Genomic DNA, 20386 nt, shown 5'->3' with positions numbered 1-20386 from the left:
AAGGGCTAAAGGGCTGCAAATGGCATAACAATGTGGTTAAGAGCATGGCAAGTGCTCTGCAAACAAATGTGGATAGGGAAATGACTTGAAATAACATAATATGCGTAAAAATAAAAAATAATCTTGATCTAGGAGGACGAGGTTCATATGGAGTAGAAGGTTGAGGAGGCGGTGGATGTGGCGGTGTAGGTGGAAGCGGCGGTGGTGGAGGAGAAAGTGGTAGCCTACACTGCTTTTTGGTTTTAAATTTATTTATATTTTTTGTAAATTAGGGTACACCCCAAAACATTGGGAAATATAACCTGTGATAGCCCCCTCCAGTCGTGCTAAACACATGTTCAGACAATACACTAGCTGCAGGGCAGGCCGGCACCTCCAAGGCGTAAAGGGCAAGCTCAGGCCATGTGCCCAATTTAGAGACCCAGAAGTTGCAGGGGGCAGAAGTTGCAGTTCATGTAAGCGTGTGCAAACATACTGCCCCACCATGACGCACGTTCCCGTGATGTTCATGATCCAATTGGATATCTGCTCTATCAACTTTTGATGTTCTTTTCTGCGCCTACGATGTTGATCACGGTTAGCGGCTAATCAGGGTTCCACTCCGGAGAGGGAGCGTGAGAAAGAGAGACCTCATCCAAGGGAGATCAATGAATGAAATGTAATTGTGATCGAACAGAAATGTGGGAGTGTCTGGAATCCCAAGCTTAAGGTCCTTCCTTCAGTACTTGAGAGTTGGTGCTCTATGAGCTGCTTCCTTACTCTGGGTTATCTGGATCAGTGGGTTGTCTAGCCTATCTAGGACTAGGGAAAGGAAGCACATGTATAGAACTGACATTCGGTTGCTGTAAATGATGATCTACTGAACTTTGTGTTTTTTTTCTTACTACTTTGCTTTGTTACATTCTTATGTACTAAACATGTTTTGCTCTATCACCTTGTCTTCAACAATCACTCAAAAAGACAAAAAAAAAACGAATTTATATATCAGAAAAGTCAAACATGAAGTTTGGGAATTATTTGACTTTTTTTTTTACAGATTTCACATGCTGGTAACCTTCATTCACCTACAGTAATATGACTCATATCCTTTTGATTTGTTTTTGTTGTTTTGTATTATACTTGCACAGTATGGTGCATAGTCATCTGTCATGGAGTGCTGTGGCTTCATTTGACCTCCTCTGTTTATCAAATGTAATTAGAAAAGCTGAAATCTCTTGATGACAACCTGATGAGTTTGTTTAAAGTGTGGTAAATGCAATAAGTGAGTAATCTGGGTCGCCGACATATGAGGTAGAAATGAAATAACTGTAATATTTTAAAGATCAATCTGCGTCACAACCCAATTCCAGGAAATTTAGCAAAGCCATAAAACTGCATCAACAAAGGCTCTGTAAGTAAACAGTTTATCCCTGTCGCTGCAATCTGCTGGGATGTTGATAACTTTTGTCCATTAGCTTCAAACTTTTCCATAGCGAAAACAGGAAGCGAGCCGCTAAAGAAAAGTACAGATTGGGCTGCTAAAAATAAAACCGATTTACAAGATGACACATGGAAAGTCAACATTATTTCAATGAGCAAAAAGTTTATGAAAAGATTAATTTTTATACATCACAAAATGAATGCATGTTTGAGGTTGTGACTGCATAAAAAAATATTGGTAGGGACTATAGATGAGCAAATCGATTCTAATCAAATTCGACCTGAGTTACCGAAATTTTCGTCAAATCTAAATCTGAATTTTTGATGATTTAATTAAGCAAAAGGAGGATCACATGACCCCAAGCAATGTGTTTGTACATGTGTATTTGCTGCCAAAAAGTAAAAAGTTTCTCGACCCATTTTCTATTGGACTGAGTTGCATATAGTCCTAGGAGACCTCAGAGTGCCATACATGACTTTTCAGGCCAATTGGAGCATTTTCTATTACGGGCAAATTTATTTGCATTTGAACTGAATCGCCCCACCATTTCTATTTAATTTCAAGAAATCTGCTCATCTTTAGTAAAAGTAATCCGGCACACACAGAAGTCTATGAGGTTCCACTGTTTCTCTCTATACCTAGATCTGACAATTAAGTTTGCATAATCCCCACTGTGAGCTTGTCAGGGCAGCACCATACAGAAACTGGAGTATGGTTTCATACCTTTATCACATTAGTGTTTTACAGCTGTATTTCTGTAGACCCACTACAATATCATTCCTATTGGCGACCAGTAATGTCTTTGCGTACTTCTGTATCCCATTGCAAGAATGTCATAGCATGAATTAGAGCAATAATTGGTTATACAATTTCTTGTCAAGCCTGGAAAGAGTAGAAGAGAAATAGGGAGATGTTATTGCAACTTATTGTGGATAATGTTATAAAGAAAACAGCAGGACGGCCAAGTAGAACTGATAAGGATTGACTGCAAAATATTTATTTTCCTCCTCTATAGCCTAGTTGTGTCTTATGGAGTGAAAAATATGGTATTTGCCAATTTTGCAGAACTCTCATTCCTGAAAACTGACAATTTATATGCAAATACAGAATTAATACAGAATAAGTCTGGGAGATTAAATTTCCCATCTCAGAGACTCAGATCGACTTTTTTTTAGTACAGATAAGCAAACCTGCCTTAATTATCAAGAAGACATACAGTACATACGGTGATGAACATAAGACCTGATCTTCAACACTAGGAGTGATGCAATATCAGCTATACAAGTTATCTTGAAAAATGTTAAGGCTATGCTGCAAGCTCGATGACAACACACACCGGCAGTTAGCTTAGATGAAGCAGAGCTGAATTTCATATTTATATCTTTGGTTAATTTTTTTTAACAAATACAAGAGTGGGCCATTTACCCCCATCCTCACCAGGCACACGGTCTGTTTTTTAAGTTTACGTGTCTTTAAAAGCAATACTTTTTCCCCCGTTCGGTTATAAAAATACTTTTTGTGCCTTTTTTCAATGATATACGAAATTATTTTTTTAAGTCATTTTTATTTTAGCATTTTTTGTTTTTATTTTTTATAACCTGCAAAATGTAAAAAGAGGAAGAATTGTCTGTTGTTCATGTTTCTCTTTTTTTTTTGTTTTTATAGCACCTAAATAGTGTAAGTAATTTGTACTCCTTTTCTGTAATGGTCTTTATAATATAAGGATGTACAGTCGTGGCCAAAAGTTTTGAGAATTACATAAATATTGGAAATTGGAAAAGTTGCTGCTTAAGTTTTTATAATAGCAATTTGCATATGCTCCAGAATGTTATGAAGAGTGATCAGATGAATTGCAAAGTCCTTCTTTGCCATTAAAATAAACTTAATCCCCCAAAAACCTTTCAACTGCATTTCATTGCTGTCATTAAAGGACCTGCTGAGATAATTTCAGTAATCGTCTTGTTAACTCAGGTGAGAATGTTGACGAGCACAAGGCTGGAGATCATTATGTCAGGCTGATTGGGTTAAAATGGCAGACTTGACCTGTTAAAAGGAGGGTGATGCTTGAAATCATTGTTCTTCCATTGTTAACCATGATGACCCGCATAAAAACGCGCGCAGCCATCATTGCGTTGCATAAAAATGGCTTCACAGGCAAGGATATTGTGGCTACTAAGATTGCACCTCAATCAACAATTTATAGGATCATCAAGAACTTCAAGGAAAGAGGTTCAATTCTTGTTAAGAAGGCTTCAGGGCGTCCAAGAAAGTCCAGCAAGTGCCAGGATCGTCTCCTAAAGAAGATTCAGCTGTGGGATCGGAGTGCCACCAGTGCAGAGCTTGCTCAGGAATGGCAGCAGGCAGGTGTGAGCGCATCTGCACGCACAGTGAGGCAAAGACTTTTGGAAGATGGCCTGGTGTCAAGAAGGGCAGCAAAGAAGCCACTTCTCTCCCAAAAAAACTCTAGGGACATATTGATCTTCTGCAGAAAATATGGTGAATGGACTGCTGAGTAGAGATGAGCGAACTTCTGTTTTAAGTTCGGCGTCTAAAGTTCGGCTTCCGGTTAGCGGAGAATCCCGATCTGGAACCGGATATGGATTCCGACTTCCGTTGTGGTCCGTGGTAGCGGAATCAATAATCGGCCATTATTGATTCCGCTACCACGGACCACAACGGAAGTCGGAATCCATATCCGGTTCCAGATCGGGATTCTCCGCTAACCGGAAGCCGAACTTTAGACGCCGAACTTAAAACAGAAGTTCGCTCATCTCTACTGCTGAGGACTGGGGCAAAGTCATATTCTCAGATGAAGCCTCTTTCCGATTGTTTGGGGCATCAGGAAAAAGTCTTGTCCGGAGAAGAAAAGGTGAGTGCTACCATCAGTCCTGTGTCATGCCAACAGTAAAGCATCCTGAGACCATTCATGTGTGGGGTTGCTTCTCATGCAAGGGAGTGGGCTCACTCACAATTTTGCCCAAAAACACAGCCATAAATAAAGAATAGTACCAAAATACCCTCCAACAGCAACTTCTTCCAGCAATCCAACAACTGTTTGGTGAAGAACAATGCACTTTCCAGCACGATGGAGCAAAAGTGATAACTAAGTGTCTCGGGGACCAAAACGTTGCCATTTTGGGTCTATGGCCTGGAAACTCCCCAGATCTTAATCCCATTGAGAACTTGTGGTCAATCCTCAAGAGGCGGATGGACAAACAAAAACCCACTAATTCTGACAAACCCCAAGAAGTGATTATGAAAGAATGGGTTGCTATCAGTCAGGAATTGGCCCAGAAGTTGATTGAGAGCATGCCCAGTCGAATTGCAGAGGTCCTAAAAAAGAAGGGCCAACACTGCAAATACTAACTCTTTGCATAAACGTCATGTCCTTGAAACATATAAAGTGCGTGTAATTATATTTCACTACATCACAGAAACAACTGAAACAAAGATCTAAAAGCAGTTTAGCAGCAAACTTTGTGAAAACTAATTTGTGTCATTCTCAAAACTTTTGGCCACGACTGTATATAGTTTACTTTCCCTGCTAAAAGCAGTGTTGTGGTGTTCAGTGCAGTTTTTATTTTTGTTTTTCATTTATTTTTTATTTTTTATTTTACACATTCTGCCCACCAAAAGTGTATACAAGACCTTAGGGGCTGTTAAACATTTTTTTTTTTTTTTTATGACTGTTGATTTCTCCTGTAACTTAGGCTGTCATACAATATTAGCCCCTATTACAGGGGGAATACAGCCCCCAGGGACAAGACTATTCAGCCTTACTGCTGAGCTGTCCTGGGTCTGCTAAGACCCATGTAGTTACCCAGCCTCCAGCGATCACAAGATTGCTAAGACCAGAGCAGGAGGTGACAATTTGTATATACCATGCTCATTGAGCGCATATAGCTTCCTGGAGGAAATAGGCAGATGAAAGTCCCTAAGTGGTGTAGGCCTTTGGGCAATTGAGCATGGTGGTATCTGCAAATTGTTTAGTTCATTATGTTATGTAATGTTGCAATGCCTGGTTGCCGCGTCTGGCGTATCCCTTGCCTCTAGTAGGTTACTACAATATATGTCCCTCTTGCAGAGCAAGTAGTCGTGACACCAGTTGCAGTTAAGTATGGTGGTATTGATACCCAGGGTAGGAATGCCAGAGTGGTGTAGGTGGGCCTACAATGTCCCTGAAGGTGTTGTATGCACATGTCAAGGTGCTCCTACCTGGATATCCTTGGATCCCAGACATGGTCGAACGAAGCAGTGCAAAAAGGGATAAACAACTTGGATGATGAAGGAAGTAGCAAAAATGGAGTAAAGACTGGTAGTAACATTGAACACAGCTTTACTTGAGTAAATGGTAATCCAAACAGTTTTGCAGACTTGGTCTTCGTTCCTAGCAAGATTTGGCATGAAGTTCTGGCAGGCGAACACTCTCAGCTCTGCTACATATGAACTCTTTCAGCTCTGCTATGTTGGCTGGATTAAATAGGAACTTTTCTTTTAGCTTTCTGTTGTAGGCTGTAACTTGGTGTTCTGTAGTCTGACTCTCACTGTAATGCTAGGAAAACTTCTTCCTGGCTTCAAGCTTCCTTAGCTTGGCTTTTAGGCAATGCAAGCCCAGGAAGGGACATGCAACCATGTAGAAATCACATGCAGGACCTGTCTGGCAGGGACAAGGTCTGCTCCCTTCCCTGGCAGGGGACAAGCTACACACACAACCTCTCCCCTTGAGGGGTAGGCTGGAACTCACCTACACTAGCTAAAACTCCTCCCTCCCGCTATAAAAGTGCATAAAATAAATAAATCAAGATGGAGACCACCAGCGATAACATCTACCTCATCCCGTACATACACTGAAATAACTGCACTTGAAGAAACAGTGATGCTTAACAAGGCGCCATCTACTGTCAGCTTAATATAGTTTCTCCTGCTGCAGCTGTTGCTTTATTCCAACACCTAAGGCCTCACTAGCCAGGTACATAATGATCTGATTCCCTCTAAATCCACTTTGTGCCCTCCTGAATTCCACTGCCTCAACGTCCTCGGGGTGGCAATACAGTTGAATGTTCAGGTGGCAGTGCTGCACTGTGGTATTTGGTTCTGTTGGGGCAGTATATTGTTCTGCTGTATGGTATTGCTGTCCCTGCATACCTCTGTTGTCCACGCCTACATACAGTCAGGTCCATATATATTTGGACAGAGACAAAAATTTTCAAACTTTTGTTCTGCACCTTACCACAATGGATTTCGAACAAAACAATTCAAATGCAGTTGATGTTCAGACTTTCAGCTTTAATTCAGTAGGTTGAACAAAATGATTGCAGGGCTGATAAAGCTCTCCGATATCTGGGGATAAACCTAACCTACCCTACCCTATGTTGTTTGAATATAACTTTCAACCCTTATTTAAAAATATTAAACAATCCTTCTCAGATTTAAACTTACACTTTTTATCATGGATTATGGGACCTAAACCCATTGGTTTACATCTAACTGCCGATTCCCTTTTTAACACTACATTTAAAATAATCTCATATGCTTGCAGTCTGAATCAAGGATCTGGAAATCTCTACTCAAATCCGATGGGTTAATTCCAATCTCTCTTTCCACATCCTCATTGGAGACATGCAATTGGTAATCCCTTATTTTTGTATAAAAAACTGGATAGAGTCAGGCCTTCACTTCTTCTCGCAACTATTGAATAATAATTTATTGGTAGACTTAAACAGTCCTTTTACATTCCTATAGTCACAGGGTACCACCTGTCATAAAACGTAGCCTTTATTATTTAGTACGTATAAAATAACAAACCCCCATAGAGACAAACACAAAAAAAGGAAAGAATAACGACACTTGATGAGTGGATGTGCACTAAGTGCGCTCTGTGACAGTGTTTCTGTTCCTCAGTAAGATTTAGATCTAGGCAGGGTGATAACTTGCTAGTTTGGGCATGTCCCTAGGTATGACCCTAGGATATTTTATCCCTGCCTAAAAAACGAAATGGCCGCCCCGATAGGGGCGAACCCGTGTTCACGAACCTCCTGTAACGCCCTGGACTGCCCCTATTCGGGGATCTATTGGGCAGATTTGTGATTCGGCTCCTAGAATTTGCGCTAAATCACAATTACTTTGTGTTCAATGACCGTTTCTACCACCAGCTCAGGGGCACAGCGATGGGGAGCCCCTGTGCCCCAACTTACGCTAACTTGCTCCTGGGCTGGTGGGAGGATACTGTTGTCTTTACTGAGGACATGATGAAATGGACCAGACATATAATGTTTTGGTCGAGATTAATCAACGACATTCTGTTGTTCTGGTCATGCAGGATCTAAACAGAAACCATATCGGTTTGTTTTTTGCGCATGAACTGCAACATCAAAGCATAACCTTCCTGGATGTACAAATCAGTAAAAGTGCCAATAACACCCTAATGACTACACTGTTCCGAAAGCAGACATCAACAAATAGCTTGCTAAGATGGGAAAGCTTTCACCCTAAACCACTGAAACAGGGAATTCCTAAAGGGCAGTTTCTGCAAGTAGACAGAAACTGTTCAGATCAGACCGAGTTTAGGAACCAGGCCTCCGTACTGTTCCATCGCTTCAAAAAGAGAGGCTACTCAGATGCATGTTTGTATGAGGCTTGGAATCATGCAGAGTCCATAGACAGGTCTACACTTATCCACTCCGAGGGGGAAACACAAAATGTCAAAAGAGGTCATTAGGATTATTGGAACATATGATACTGAGTCCCTTCAGGTCCAGGAAATAATAGGACGCTATTGGTCACTATTAAAATCTAACTGATCTCCTCCCTGAGCGTCCATCGATCACCTTTAGACGAGGTCGAAGTATTGGGGATCAGTTAGTGCATAGCCATTTTGAACCCCCCCCTGCACCAAATACAGAAGGGTTGGCACCCACAAATGTGGAAAATGTAAGGCCTGCTCGTTTATTGAAGTGGGCAATACCTTCTCCAACAGCAACCGGGACTACACATACATGGCTCGCTCCTTTGCAAATTGCAATACAGTAGGCATGGTGTATATGGCACAGTGTGGGTGCGGCCTGAGCTATGTTGGGAAAACCTGTAGGGCCTTTAAAAAGATAATACTGGAACATGTGGGTGATGTCCGCCATAAACTTGACAAACCACTGTCCAGATATGTTGTACTCCAGCATGGAGCGGATCCCAACACATTACGTTTCTCCATGATAGAGACAATCAAACATTCTATCAGGGGAGGTGACATTGACACTATCTTAAAATCCAAATAGATTCATATGTTAAACACAATGTCACCACTGGGACTGAATGAGAACATTGATTTCTCCTGCTTTTTATAGCTGGCCATCGACTATCTATATAAGAGTGAGGGTACATTATAGTATAGTGTCTACCAGAAGGAGGGGAGGGTATGTTTTATGTCTGCCCTAGTTGGATGACATAGAGAATTCGGGGAGCCCTCTCAGCAGTGAATAGGCGGGCTATTTAAATTATAGCCAGAGCTGCAAGCAGCGACCTCACATCGAATTTATTGAGGCACTGGCGCAGGTATGTTTTTACAAGGAGGTCAGAAATATAGCTATTGCGATGCTAAACACTCCATTATTTCTCCCCTTCTCCCCTCCCCCCTTTTCTCCTACAGACCACCACAGGTCAAGCCGGAACACCTCCTGGCTGTCACACTCTACAGTGAGCGTATAGAACCACCCCTATGTAGCCTGTCTTGGGCACGCAAGTACCACAATCTATCTCTTATGATGTGGTGTACATGAGTGAGCAGATGTGACCACTTTTATATTTGCTGGCACTTTGCTATCATTGTGTATCTGGATGTGGTGCGGCTACTTTAAGGCACTTTGGCCCTGTTGGTTTTTGACCATATAGGGATCACGTCCACTGAAAATGAGTGCATAGGGACTGGATCCGGTCCATAAGTCTGACTGTACTATATGTTATCATAAGATTTATTTGTCATATATAACTAGTGTACGGCTGCAATGAATGACAGTCTGATACGGATGAAAACTTCATTTAGTGTCATCAGTGAGGAGGAAGATTGTGCTCTCTTCACGTAAATATTGATGCCTATTAGGTCACTGAATCGAGTGTCCCCTGATGAGCCCAGGTTATTGCTGTGGGCGAAACGTGTAGGAACTGAGGCGCCCAGGTGTGTCTTGTTGCTTTAGGGCAGGAACTCTGGGCGCCGATAAGATTATATCTATACCAATAGTGTATCTTGGCATCATGATAGACAGCTGCTCTGTGAACTATACCACAGTATGCACTGAGCCTAGAATGTATACATAGACCATTGTATTTATCCAACATCTTTATTCTTCAATATTCTTTAAACAACATATTATATTGAGCATGTATCTATACAGTGCATATATAGCAGTATATTCTGCTGCTCTGCGTACCTAAATTGTATTATTTTTTGTACCTAGACTAGGTCATTACTAACTGGGCATTCAAACACACTCTGCCAAATAGATCCCCGAATAGGGGCAGTCCAGGGCATCACAGGAGGTTCCTGAACACGGGATCGCCCCTATCGGGCGGCCATTCTGTTTTTTAGGCAGGAATAAAAATATCCTAGGGTCATACCTAGGGACAGGCTCAAACTAGCAAGTTATCACCCTGCCTAGATCTAAATCTTACTGAGGAACAGAAACACTGTCACAGAGCGCACTTAGTGCACATCCACTAATGAAGTGTCGTTATTCTTTCCTTTCCTTTTTTGTGTTTGTCTCTATGGGAGTTTGTTATTTTATACGTACTAAATAATAAAAGCTATGTTTTATGACAGGTGGTACCCTGTGACTATACAATATATACATACCATCCGTGTTTATTCTCCCTCTGACGGGATATCGTCTTCGCTGTGATTTCTTTGACATTCCTAATAAGGACTTTTATAAATATCTCCAGATTAAAAACCTTTTACTCTCAACTAACCCCATCAATAATATTCCCAACTCACTCTCTGTTACAAAACTGTTATTTACCCTGTTAGTCTAAGTGGATGAAGCACATGGTGAGAACAATGGATAGCGGCCATTTTAACTCACAGACACTGTTTGGACTTTTCTACACGGTGCCATCTTGCCAGTATTTGGTGCACAGAGACATCATTCAGTAGTTTGAAACTACCAAACAGGGGACACATTTATTAGTGACTATTCTCTGTATAACTTGTATATTTTCGGTGTAACTGGCATAAAACTGTATCTTCCAGACTACTGAATGGATCTGGGTGAATTTCGGATATGTGGTTCACCCAGATATCCCAGTTCCGAGGATATACTTGTTATGGGGTTATTGCATGTTTTGGGGTTCCTGTGATATGTTTTATAAAACTGTATTTCTCTGCCTGTGATAATTATATTCGCCATTGTATTCAGTAATCTTATCACAGACAGAGAGGAGGATTTTGCGTGGGAGTGTCTGTGTTTATTGTACAGATTGATTGGTTGTATTTCAAACCCCTGTGGGCAGTACTATGTTTGTGGATTGTAAATAAAAGAGGCTGTATGCCCCAGGGCAGTCAGTCCTAGTTTGACCTCCAAATTGCAGCCTCGCCTCGTTTTGTGGGGCAAAGATTATCCTAGCTGTAAAATAGCTAGTGGGATTGTTCTACATTTACAGGATCCTTCTGGATATCGAGACAAAGTGGCTCCTCTCTCTCTCCCTAAACAGAGATCCAGACTATCCAAGCGGTCCAGCTTCCAGCTAGCCTGGGAGTAACCGTAACACTCTCCTTCTATGAATGGATTGCCTCCACGAGACCATCTGATAAAGGCATCTTTAAAGGATATGAAATCCTGAAGGTGCCATCACTAGATCCATTAACTCATGTAGGAAGATCTAAAACAACAATTCTCATCAGACCAATGGAGAGTCTCATTTACTGCAACATCTAAATATTCTAAATGCGCTGGCCACATAGTAACCTCTAGAAAAATATTCCACTGATGGTACTACACCCCTCAATATCTCCATAAAATATTCCCAGATGCTGGAGATGTCACATGGCAGAAGGTTCTTACATACATATATGGTGGAACTGTCCTAAGGTTCAAGAACTGTGTGGGAGGGTTTTCTCTCTCCTCTCGGAGGTCTGCAGAATTCCAATCTCCTCCTCGCCAGTACTGGTGCTGTTATCAATAGGTTTGGAGGATTTCCCATTTGAATGTCAATCAATAATTATACACTTTTTGATTGCTACTGGACATAAAATAGCACTATGCTGGAAATCCAATTCAATACCAAACATCGAAAGAATCATTAGATCAGTCAGCAAAAACTGTTGGTATGAGGGATCTTGGCCTTCCTCTTTGAACTCTAAAGCAACCTTCAGCTGGAGATGGGAGGCTTGGCTTTCCAATAGTTACTGTAATTTACCCTCTGTGCTATTACATGGTGTTTGAGCCTGATGTAGTCACGGAGTCACATAATTAGGAAGTCAGATAATCAGCTAGTCAATTACATGTTTGTGACATATGATATTGTGGTCTTTCATTATGACAAAATGCTTCATTCTCTTTTTCTTTGAAATACATTACTCACGATGTGCTCTTATGTAGTCCCCCTTACCTTCTCATTCCCTACCTCCCTCCTTTCCTTTATTTCCATGTTCTCTTCATTCCCTAGCTTCTCCTCGTATATTTAATCTTTTATTATGCCAACAACAATGTATGCCATTATGATTGGTTCAACCTGTGCATTATTCCGTCAATGCTTTATTATGTATATTGAAAACTTCTCAATAAAAATTGTTAACCACCTCCCATCCGACCTTTGACTATAAATGTCTGGGAGGTGGTTCTCTATCTCTGAATGGATGTTTTTGAACGTCCATTCAGAACTCGCAGCTGCACGCTAATCGTGCGGCTGCAGATCGGGTTGCCCGCTGTCAGTGACAGCAGGGCAACCCTTAGAGAAGGCAGGGACAGTACCCAGGTGTCCCTGCCTTCTAGATCGCAGTAAACGCTTGGCGCTTCCTGTTCCGGCCCGGCCCGGCGGTCATGTGACCGCTGAAGCTAGGTGAGTGCTGGAGCTGTCGGGTTTTCCATAGACCTCGATCAGCCCTGCAATGAGGCTGTGCAGCGCTGTATACTGCTGTACAGCCTCTCTGGGGGGTGTATTTCTCCTGTAACTGGGGCTGCTATGTCAGCCCCAGTTACAGGAGAAATCAATAGTAGGAAAAAAAAAGTTTTGTTTTCTTCAGGAATGGAAAGAGAGTCTACTTTGCAGGGACTTAGTGAACAGATCTCCATATGATAATTTTATTACTCTATTGGAGTCTGATCAATTGATCAACTCCGATAGAGAATTGAGATCAGCCAAGAATTTTTTCATGAAGTCATGGTACTCTATTAGACTATGGTGTGGAGTAAAAGGTTCACTGGGATGCACTCCTTTGTGGTATAATCAGCATAACTTTAGATAAATTAGCTAAGGAACAATATTGGCAAAAAAGTTATATTTTATATTTAACACAGGTAGTAAGTAATGGAGATATTATTTCATTTGTAGAATTAGCACAGAGAGAAAAAGCACAGAAATTATTATGGTTTCGGTACCTACAGTTGAGATCGGCACTTTTGAGTATAAAGAAAAAAAATAGGTTTCAAATAGACACTTCAACACAAGTTAATGAGTGGATAGGGAATTTGGATCAGAAGATGAAGATTTCTCACCTTTATAAAAATGTACTTGTATCTCGATTTGGAGGTGTTTCTTCTGCTGGCCAGAGGACCTGGCAAAATGAGTGTCCAATGATTTATTTGGATGACCAGCAGAGGGTAACTTTGAATTTAAAAATTGGTTTCACATAATTTTAATCACGTGGTTGTGCAGTTTAATATTTTACATAGACTTTATGTCACACCTCTCTGGCTTAATAGATGTGGAATTAGGAATGACTCTAAATGTCCTAGGTGTGATGTTCCCGAAGCGGATTATTTGCATATGTTCTGGTCCTGTGCAGAGTTGAAACACTACTGGGGGGCTATTCATAAATATATTGAGGGAAAATTGAAGGTGCGGATCCCTTTCTCCGTGGAATGCTGGGTGAGTTGGCCAAGGTGAGCTGTCAGCAACATAAATTTTTTATTTTTATTTAAGACAATGTTTTTGGCACGACAATTGATAGCACGCTCCTGGTTTTCACGTATCAGTCCCACTAGGAATGCATGGCTAAATCTGGTGAATATTACTAAAAGATATGAATATATTTTGTATAAGAAGAGAAATTCTGAGAAAAAATGGATTGGAATCTGGGGAGACTGGAACTCATAGAGCTTCCTCGCACTTCACCCGTCACCACTACTCCTCGGTTTTGGACAGAGGAGTGGTGGTGAAGGAAGACGCATCGCAAGGGGGAAGGGAGTTTTTGTGGGGTTAAAGGAAAATATGTTGCTATATGTTAATAACGACATGTTTTACGTAATGGTTGTTGTTGGATAATTAATAAAGTGTTTAAAAAATATATATATAAAAAAAAAGTTTTGTGCGCAAAAAAAATAAAAATTTGGTATTGCCGTGTCCGTGACGGATATATCACATGATCCACCCAGTCCGATAAACACCATAAAAATAGAAATAAAAACTTACATCACAAAAGTGCACCAACAAGTGATCAAAAAGGCATATATCCCACAAAATGGTACCAATAAAACTTAAAAGCGTTCCAAAGTTATTACCACATAAAGTGAGATATGTCAGATTTGCAAAATTAGGCCTGGTCAGGAAGGGGGCAAATGGCCAATCCCTTCATTTCAGGGGCTCAAAAGTAATTGGACAAATTAAATAATTGTAAATAAAATGTTTATTTCTAATACTTGGTTAAAAAACCCTTTGTTGGCAATGACTGCCTGAAGTCTTGAACTCATGGACATCACCAGACGCTGTGTTTGCTAGTTTTTAATGCTCTGGCAGGGATTTACTGCAGCAGTTTTAGTTGCTGTTTGTTTGTGGGCCTTTCTGTCTGAAGTTTAGTCTTTAACAAGTGAAATGCATGTTCTATTGGGTTCAGATCAGGTGACTGACTTGGCCATTCAAGAAATTCCATTTCTTTGCTTTAATAAACTCCTGGGTTGCTTGGCTTTATGTTTTCGGTCATAGTCCATCTGTATTATGAAACCAATCAGTTTGGCTGGATTTGAGCCCACAGTATGTCTCTGAAAACCCCAGAATTCATCCGGCTGCTTCTGTCATGTGTCACATCATCAATAAACACTAGGGACCCAGTGCCACTGGCAGCTATGCATGCCCAAGCCATCACACTGCCTGTGTCATGTTTTACAAATTATGTGGTATGCTTTGGATCATAAGTTGTACCATGCCTTCGCCATATATTTTTCTATCCATCGTTCTGGTAGAGGTTGATCTTGGTTTTATCTGTCCAAAGAATGTCCCTCCAGAAGTGTGCTGGTTTTTAAAAATGTTTTTTTAGCAAAGTCCAATCTAGCCTTCTTATTCTTGAGGCTTATGAGTGGCTTGCACCGTCCAATGAATCCAATGTATTTACTTTCATGCAGTTTTCTCTTTATGGTAGATTTGGATATTGATACGCCTATATCATAGAGTGTGTTGTGCACCTGGTTGGCTGTTGTGAAGGGGTTTCTCTTCACCATGGTAATTATTCTGCGATCATCCACCACTGTCTGGAAAAGTGGTAGCTGAAAATACAGTGAAGGAGTTTAAGCATGCATGGGATAGACATAAGGCCATCCTTCCTATAAGATAGGGCCAAGGGCTATCCATAGTATTCAGTATATTGGGCAGACTAGATGGGCCAAATGGTTCTTATCTGCCAACACATTCTGTTTCTATGTTTCTAGTTGTTCATAATATGTTATTTAAAATTTAAAGTGTTATATATTTTATAATAAATGGCTGCTGTGGCCAATTCAAAATCCAACCTGGTTTCGTTTGTAGTTTTTGGTTAATGGGGTGGGGGCAACGAGCATGATCGACGCTACCTTTGTCATGAAAAACACATCTTTTTAGGGTGGCCTATCACATCCCCTGATCTAACTCCTCTCCATACATATCCCATTTATCATCATTTCCTGGACCTGATCCTCCACCAAACTCTCCACCGCACCCAGAAGCACCAGCTCATGTGTGAGATTGTGGAACAGCTCTTCCTGTATAATGTTTGCGCCTAAATTGTATTGCACTTTCATTTGGCATTTCAGGCATTAGAGGCCACTGTTTTGAAGCTACAACCAGCACACTCTGGGATTTGCATATGTAAAGCAGGTGATGACTCATGAAGGCTGCTTCTTAGTGATCCTGATCTGACATGGTGGAAGCAATGTTCTGTGAGAGACTGAATCCGATTCCATCTTGGCTTCTGGGTGTCCAGGAGTGAATGGGCACGCAGAGGAAAGAGACTAGTTGTTGTCCCTTACTTGGATCCGGCTCTATGAAAGAGAGATTGTTCCAGGAAGACAGTGTACAGCGTGTGGTCAGAAGTATTATTACCAAGCAAGGCTAGGCCTGAACATAGTTAGGGTTATATGTTATGCTAGGCCGGACAGAACTGTTCTGCGGCGCAGTATTTTGACTTGCAGGCTCTGCTGAGTTTGCCACCGGGTTAGGCCTGTCCCTTAGACAGGGACAGTGACTGGGAGCCAGGGGCATAGTTTAGTCTGTGTATATTAATATTGTTGTGTTATTACTATTGTTAAAGTAAAGTTTCTGTTCTTGCATATAAAGCTGGTGCCAGTATTATATTTCTTGTCTGTAACTTTGCTGTATCCTGGGGAGCCCACCCCAGTACACGGCTTGCAACTTGGCGTAGTCGGCAGGATACAGTGACCGTTATGGACGGGAACATGGCAGGAGACCGTCCCCCGGTGCCAGTGGTTTCGGATGAGGACTATTTGCTATCACGTTTGCTGGTTCTATGGTTATTTTTTAGCCAGACACGATCACCAATTTTGAGTGGTTCTGCCTTGGCAGATTGGTTGTAGTCTTTCTGTTGTTTTTCTTGGGCATGTCCCATACGTTGTTGAACAATTGAACAATTTCTTGTGCGTTTATCAAACGCCTTTGGTGTTTAGCCACCCAATCAGTCTTTGGTAGGAGGTTGATTGCATCAGGCACTTGTACGCCCAAAGTGTGATCAGCAGGTAAGGTACCTTGTCGGTCAAACATAAGATAGAAGGGTATATACCCAGTAGAACAATGGATAGTGTTGTTATAGGTATACATCAGCTGAGGCAATAAAGTAGGCCAATTATTTATAGTAGCAGGTAAGACTGCTCTTAACATTTCAATAAGAGTTTGGATCATCTTCTCACAAAGTCCATTCCCTTGGGGATGATACGCTGTGGTCCTGATTTTTTGACAATTATGAAAAGTACATAGTTCCTTGAAAAGTTGTGATTCAAAGGCAGATCCTGGATCTGTGAGGATTCTCTCTGGACATCCATATGGTAACAAGAAATGTTTCCAGAAAGCATCTGCAGTTGTTTTTGCAGTCAAGTCTTTTACAGGCACAGCTACAACAAATTTTGTGTAGTGGTCAATGATGGTCATTGCATAGGTATAACCTGAGCTACTTGGTTCCAATTTCACATGGTCGATTGCGACTATTTCTAATGGTGTTTTGCTCACAATGGAATGTAAGGGAGCTCTTTGGTCATGTTTCTCACTTTTTCCAACAGCACAGGTAGAACATTCTCAACACCATTTCTCAATATCTCCTCTCATCCGATCCAATAGAATCTTCTACGGATGGTGGCTTCTGTTTTCTGCATGCCAAAGTGTCCTGATTGGTCATGATACATTACAAGAATGATTCTTGCATCACGGCCTGGTATTAGGATTTGATAAAGACGATCCCATGTAACTGGGTCCAAAGTTCTTCTTAGTAGTAGGCCTTTTTGTAGAAAGAGGTTTTTTCTATGTCTCCATAATTAGGGCAACTCTAAGTCTGCATATTTTTCTACGAATTCTTTCTGGGGTTCATCCACTAGTGAATAAATCTTGTAATTCTCCTAACACTCTGCTTTCATTCTGTAATTTGATCTATCTTTAGTTGTCTACTTGGGATTTTGGATCCACTTGCAGTTGAGAGTTGAAGACCTGTTTTCCTTTAACAGTGATGATGTCTTGATGTACAAAGTTGTTATAGAAGGATGTCATTTCTACTTCTTCCCAAGTGTCTTCTTGTTAAGTAGGGTCTTCCATGGTTGGCAAACGGGATAAAGCATCTGCATTTTTGTTTGCTTTTCCTGTTCTGTATTTTACAGTAAAGTTGTAGTTAGCAAGGCGCGAAGCCCATCTTTGTTCCAATGCTCCTAACTTGGCGGTGTTAAGATGTTCTAGTAGATTGTTATCAGTCCACGAAGGGTGTTGCGGCAAGGTAGTCTTAACATTTTTCTGTAACAGCCCACACGAGTGCGAGGAATTCCAACTTGAATGAACTGTAGTTTTGGTCATTATTTTCACTACATCTAAGAGATCTACTAGCGTAGGAAATGACTCTTTCTTTACCTTCTTGCACGTGTGACAAAACAGCTCCCAGTCTTTTCTTACTTGCATCTGTGTAAAGATGAAATGGTTGTTGATAATCCGGATAACCTAAGATTGGTGGTTCGGTTAATTTATTCTTCAGGCGCTGAAAGGCAATTCCTCTTTCAGTGTTCCATTCCACTGGTATGGAAGTCTTCTGGTATCTTTTAGGATGCCCTCTCAAAAGTTCCAAGATTGGCTCTACAATTTGGGCAAAGTGAGGAATGAAATGTCTGTAATATCCTGTGAAGCTAAGGAGCTTCTTACCTCCTTCACCGTAGTGGGAGAAGGCCAATTACGGACTGCGGCTATCTTCTCTGGATCCGGTTTAACACCTTCAGAGCTGACGATATGCCCTAAGTATTTAACTTCTGGCTTCAGTAGATGACACTTGGATGGTTTAACTTTAAGTCCGTGCTTAATTAGAACTTGGAAAACTTCGGCCAGATGTGTCAAATGGCCTTCATAAGACTTGGAGTAGATGATGACGTCATCTAAGTACAGTAGGATGGTTTAAAAAAATTTGTGGCCCAGACAACGCTCCATGAGTCTCTGAAAAGTTCCAGGTGCATTGCAAAGACCAAAGGGCATGCAGTTGAACTCAAATAGGCCCATAGGGGTGGTAAATGCAGTCTTCTCACGACCTTCTGGTGCCATTGGTACTTGCCAGTATCCACTGGTTAAATCAAGTGTGAAGTAGGCTGAAGATACTAAAGCTGTCAAGGATTCCTCTATGCGTGGCAAAGGATAAGCATCGTTGTGGGTAATTTGGTTGATTTTTCTGTAGTCCACACAGAATCTGATTTTGCCTAGAACTAGTGGTGCAGCCCATGGGCTATGGCTGTCTTTGATTATGTTTGAGTCTTTCATTTCTTGAATGATTTTCTTGACGGATTGGTACATAGTAGGTGGTTTAGGCCGATACCTTTCCTTGATCGGTGGGTGTGAACCTGTAGGGATGGAGTGTTTTATGATGTCTACTTCTCCATAGTCTGTAGAATGTTTGCTGAAGGCATGGTGATGTTCCTTCACGACTTGCAATACTCCATCTATTTGGTGTTCTGGTGTGGAGGCATCTCCCACATAAAGTTCTTTCCACCAGGGGGTGTTTAAGTTTTGGCCCTGTGGGTGTACATTCTTGAGATCTGTAGTCACGCTGATGACGTCTTGAAGGGTGATTTGGATCAGATGTGCAATAGGACGGTACTTGCCTAATGTGACCTTGTGATCACTCAAGTTGAGGAGACGAATAGGCACTTAACCTTCAGTGACAGTTATAAGGCTTCTTGCAGCTCTGACTAAAGGATAGTCTTCCAAAACAACTGGTTCCACCAAGGCTTGGTAGTCTTGACCTTGAATTCCGACTACAGCTCGGCACCATAGGAGAGTTTCAGTGTTGGGCTTGAGAATCACTGGTTACTTATCTCGGATGCGGACACAGCAAATTTCTCCTCTTTCATTAGCGAATCTCTGTTGCGCACTCAGCACATAGATAGTTTGCTGGATTACCTTCTTAGAAGCAAAAGAGGCAGTAGACACTGATTATTGTAAAGCTTCCAACATTTCAACATAGCAATTCCTAAGGACATTCTTGCCTAAGACTATAGGAGGGTTGTTATTGTTTTCTTTTACTTGCACTACAATGATGCCTTGTTGGGATAGGATGGTTCTTCCTATTTAAATGGTAGGTTCCCAGTAACCTAGTATTGGTACAGGTTTGCCGTTGCTGGCTATGAGACTCAGCCAGGATTCTGGTGGCTGGGTAAGTTGATTTTGATCCCAGTATTTCTCAAATGCTGTTTGTTGTATGGTAGTGACTTGGGATCCAGTGTCAACTAGGGCAACAAAAGGAACTACATTTATTTGAAGTGTCACTTCTTGATGGGATCCTACATATCTTTGCATCCAATAAGGTGGTCCCTGACCTCGGGGGTCGCCCGTTTAACTGCCAGCAGGTAGCTTCAGTATGACCTGGTTTGTGACAGTATGTACAGATAGGCTGCTTGGGGGTACTAGCGCGGTCAGGTTGGCGTCCGCCTGAATTTCTGGAGTAAGTCCCTTTGTAATCAGGGGAGAAGAGCCTTCTGGATACTGGTTTCTCATCCTCAAGCAATAGTGGCTTTTCCCATTGTTCCAATTTTTTATGAACTTTCTCCAGACTTTTAGTTAGGAATTGGACTTGCTCAGTAAGGGCAGCAACTGTGTCAGGAATTGGGACTTGAGTTGCCTGACTAACGACAGGTAAAGGTTTAACAGGGGTGACCGGCTGTGTTACTGGCACTACAGCGGATCCAACTGGTTCTGTTGGTGAACTTTTTCCCAGTATACTGACAGCTAGTTCTTTAAAATCTAGGAATGCAGCACTTGGATGCTGGGCAGCTAACATTCTTAGTTGGCTCTTTAAATTGTCTGTATTAACACCTTCAATAAACT

The sequence above is a fragment of the Bufo gargarizans genome, chromosome 1, assembly GCF_014858855.1.
Source record: "Bufo gargarizans isolate SCDJY-AF-19 chromosome 1, ASM1485885v1, whole genome shotgun sequence".
NCBI classification, from domain to species: Eukaryota; Metazoa; Chordata; class Amphibia; order Anura; family Bufonidae; genus Bufo; species Bufo gargarizans.
The sequence above is the reverse complement of the archived record's forward strand: the minus strand, read 5'-3'. Positions refer to the sequence as shown.